Here is a 4866-nt window from a genome sequence, read left to right as displayed (position 1 = left end):
TATATATATATATATATATACACATTAAATTAATCTCTTCAATTACTATTTTTAAAATACTATTTTTATTCTTTCCCCTACTTACTAATCCCTTCTTACATAAATACAAATATAAACTTGAATATCAAAATGAAAATCATAAAATTTAAAATAAAAGGTAAAATAATCTTTCAACATAAATATATTAACTCATCATACCGCATTCGTGGTAATATCCCACGTATTAAATTAATTAAAAATGCTATCAAATTAATATACAACCACGATCATCATATTCCAATTAAATTGATAAATATTCCCACTATTAACATTACATAAGAAAAATAATCATATCATATAAAAGTTATAAAAATCAAAGCAAACACCTCTCTAAAATACTCCACATTAAACCCTGGAACAAACTCTGACTCAACAAAATCTATCGGCCTACGATTCAATTCCGCTGACACTCTTACAAAAAATACCAAAAATAATGGACTTAATTCCATTTCATAAAATCCAAAAAAGAATATCTTTCCCATAAAATTATCAAAACCAAAAAAATTATAATTAAACTATTCTTATATGATGAAGTTTGTGAAATAGTTCGCACAGCTCCAATTAAAGAATATATAGAATAAAAAAATCACTCTATAAATATAAATATATAACCAATAAATGTTAAAAAATAATTAAAATTAATAAAGAATAATTTAAATAATAAATATTATTAATATATCTTTTCGGCCCAGATAGCTACTAAACGATAAATCCATCCACATTCGTTGCAGATATGACCTCTAAATGGAAATTTAGGCAACTTTCTACCCAGACATGGCCACTAAACGGTAAACCCGGCCAATTTCGGCCCAGACATGGCCTCTAAACGGTAAATCCGTCCACTTTCGACCCAAATATGGCTTCTAAACGATAAACCGAGCAATTTCGGTCCAGATATGGCATCTAAATGATAAATCCGGTCACTTTCGGCCCAGGTATGGCCTCTTTACGGTAAATCCTGCAACTCTCGGCCCAGAAATGACAATTAAACCCTAAATTCGTCCACTTTCGGCCTATATATATGACCCCTAAATGGTAAATACCGTTTAGAAGCCATATCTGGGCCGAATATGGTCGGGTTTTCCATTTAGTGTCCGTAACACGTACGGAAGTGGCCGGATTTACAATTTAGAAGTCATATCTTGGACGAAAATAAACGGATTTACCGTTCGGTAATCATATCTGGGACGAAAGTGCCAGCTACATTTACCGTTAAGAGGCCATATCTGGGCGGAAATTGACTGGATTTACTATTTAGAGATCTTATCTGAACCGATAGTGGCGTGGTTTAGAGGCCTTATATGGTTTGAAAGTGACTGAATTTACCGTTTAGAAGCCATATCTGAAATGAAAGTGGACGAATTTACCGTTTAGAGGATGTCTTGACCGAAGGTGGCCGGCTTTAGCTTGTAGGTGTCGTTTCTAGGCCGAAAATATCCGTATTTAATGTTTAAAGACCAAATCTGGTCCGACAGTGGACGGATTTATCGTATATATAGAGGCTATAATTGGGCCAAAATTGGACGGATTTACAGTTTAAAGGCCATATCTGGGTTGAAAATAGACGGATTTGCCGTTTAGAGGCCATACCTGAGGCGAAAGTGGTTGGATTTACCGTGTAGAGGATATATCTGTGCAAAAAGTGACCTAATTTTCCGTTTAGATGCCATATCTGGATCGAAAGTGGCCCGATTTACAGTTTAGGAGTCATATCCGTGCCGAAAGTTGCACGATTTTAGGTTTAGCGGTCATATCCGGGCCGAAAGTGGCCGTTTTCCGTTTAGTGGTCATATCTGGATCAAAAGAGCCCGGAATAACTTTTTAGAGAGCGTATCTGGATCGAAGGTGGTCGGATTTTCTTTTAAAGGTTGTTTGTTCTGAAAATGATCTAATTTACCGTTCAGAAGCCATATATAGTCCGAAAGTGGACTGATTTACCGTATAGAGGCCATATCTGGGCTGAAAGTGGACATATTAACCTTTTAAAGGCCATACTTTGGATGAAATTGGCCCAATTTACCGGTTAGGAGCCATATCTGGTACCAAAAAAAGGCTGAATTTTCTAATTAGAGAACATATATGTGCAAAAAGTGGCCTAAATTTTCATTTAGAAGCCATATCTGGTTAGTAAGTGGCTGGATTTACCGTTTAGGGATCATATGTAGACCGAAAGCAGTCGAATTTTCTATTTAGAGGCAATTTTGGGCCGAAAGTGACCGGATTTACCGTTTAGATGCCACATCAAGGCTGAAAATGGCAGATTTTATCGTTTAGAGGACATATATAGGCAGAAAGTGCGCGGATTTACCGTTTAAAGGTCATATCTGTGTTTAAAATGACCGGATTTACAGTTCCGTGTCCGTATCTGGGTCGAAAATGATCGGATTTACCGTTTACATGCTATGTTCGGACCCAAAGTGGGCGGATTTATCGTTTAGAGATCATATCTGGGCCGAAAGTGGTCGAATTTACTGTTTAGAGAATTAACCTATTACAAAAGTAGGCGGATTTATAGTTTAGAAGTCATATCTGGGCCGAAGATAAACGAATTTACCGTTTAGTAGCCGTATTTGGATCGAAAGTGGCCGGTTTTACCGTTCTGATGACATATCTGAACCGAAAGTGACAAGTTTTACCGTTTAGATGCAATATCTGGGCCGAAAGTAGATGGATTGTCCGTTTAGAAGCCATATCTGGAACGAAAACGGATGGATTTAGCGTTTAGATGCAATATCTGGGACGGAAATGGCGTGATTTACCGTTTGGGTGCCATATATGGGCGACAGTTGCCGAATTTATAGTATAGAGGAAATATCTGTGCCGAAAGTGCCGGATATACAGTTTAGAGGCCATATTTTAGCCGAAAGTGACCTAATTTACCGGATAGAGTCCATATCTGGGAATGTGCGAAAGTGGCTTTATTTATTGTTTAGAGGACATACCTGGGCCGAAATAGACTGGATTTACCATTTAGATAACCTTTCTAGGCCAAAAGTGAATGTATTTACTATTTAAAGGCCATATCTGGAACGAAAGTGGCTAGATTTATTGCTTAGAAGTCATATCTTGTTCGATTATGGCGTGATTTACAATTTAGAGGCCATATCTACAACGAATGTGGATTTATCGTTTAGAGACCATATCTGCGTGGAATGTGGCCGTATTTACCATTTAAAGACATATCTAATCCGGAAGTAACCCTGATTTATCGTTTAGATGACATTTCTATGCCGAAAGTGGCCGAATTTCCCTTTTACAGGCTATATATAAGCAGAAAGTGGTCAAAATTTCCGTTTAGGTGACATATCTGGGGTCAAAATGACCGGATTTACCGTTTAGAGGTGATATTTATTCCGAAAATGTCGGATTTACCGTTTAGAGTCTATATCTGGGACGAAAGTGGCCTGATTTACCGTTTAGAGGCCTTGTCTGGGCCGAAATTGGCCGGGGTTTACCGTTTAGAGGATGTGTCTTGAACAACGTTTACCTTCTAGATGTCGTTTCTGGGCCGAAAATATTTGGATTTACGGTTTAGAGGCCATATCTCGATCGAAAGTGGCCGCGGATTATTGTTTATAGGCCATATCTGTGCAGAAAATTTCCGAATTTATCGTTAAGAGGCGATATCTAGGTCGAAACTGGCTGGGTTTACCGTTTCGAAGCCTGACCCGAAAATGGCCATATTTATCGTTTAGAGGCCAAATCTGGCCGAATGTGGTCGGAATTACATTTTATATATCATTTCTGGGCCATAATTGAGTTGATTTTAAGTTTAGAAGACATATTCAGCCGAAAGTGGTCGTAATTATCGTTTAGATGACACATCTGGGCAGAAAGTAACCTAATTTTCCGTTTAGTGGCCATATCAGGACCGAAAGTAGATTTACCGTTTAGAGCCCATATCTATTCCGAAAATGGCCGGATTTATTGTTTAGAGTCCATATCTGGGTCGAAATTGGACGAATTTACGGTTTAGTGTACATATCTGGGCCGAAATTGTCCGGATTTACCGTTTAGTGGCCATGTCTGGGTAGAAAGTTGCCTAAATTTCCGTTTAGAGGTCATATCTGCAACGAATGTGGATGGATTTACCGTTTAGTAGCTATCTGGGCCGAAAAGATATATTAATAATATTTATTATTTAAATTATTCTTTATTAATTTTAATTATTTTTTAACATTTATTGGTTATATATTTATATTTATAGAGTGATTTTTTTATTCTATATATTCTTTAATTGGAGCTGTGCGAACTATTTCACAAACTTCATCATATAAGAATAGTTTAATTATAATTTTTTTGGTTTTGATAATTTTATGGGAAAGATATTCTTTTTTGGATTTTATGAAATGGAATTAAGTCCATTATTTTTGGTATTTTTTGTAAGAGTGTCAGCGGAATTGAATCGTAGGCCGATAGATTTTGTTGAGTCAGAGTTTGTTCCAAGGTTTAATATGGAGTATTTTAGAGAGGTGTTTGCTTTGATTTTATATGATAAGATTATTTTTCTTATGTAATGTTAATAGTGGGAATATTTACCAATTTAATTGGATTATGATGATCGTGGTTGTATATTAATTTGATAGCATTTTTAATTAATTTAATACGTGGGATATTACCACGAATGCGGTATGATGAGTTAATATATTTATGTTGAAAGATTATTTTACCTTTTATTTTAAATTTTATGATTTTCATTTTGATATTCAAGTTTATATTTGTATTTATGTAAGAAGGGATTAGTAAGTAGGGGAAAGAATAAAAATAGTATTTTAAAAATAGTAATTGAAGAGATTAATTTAATGTGTATATATATATATATATATA

At 35.5% G+C, this 4866-nt stretch overlaps 2 pseudogenes; one reads left to right on the top strand and one right to left on the bottom strand.

The window, feature by feature from the left end:
• Positions 1–134: 134 nt before the first annotated feature.
• Positions 135–3009, bottom strand: LOC108689869 (annotated as a pseudogene).
• A 389-nt stretch (positions 3010–3398) lies between these two features.
• LOC108689867 lies at positions 3399–4732 on the top strand (annotated as a pseudogene).
• The last annotated feature ends 134 nt before the right edge of the window (positions 4733–4866 follow it).

The sequence above is a fragment of the Atta colombica genome, unplaced genomic scaffold, assembly GCF_001594045.1.
Source record: "Atta colombica isolate Treedump-2 unplaced genomic scaffold, Acol1.0 scaffold279, whole genome shotgun sequence".
In the NCBI taxonomy this organism is placed as follows: Eukaryota; Metazoa; Arthropoda; class Insecta; order Hymenoptera; family Formicidae; genus Atta; species Atta colombica.
Note: the sequence above shows the minus strand (reverse complement) of the source record. Positions and strands in the feature narration are given on the sequence as shown.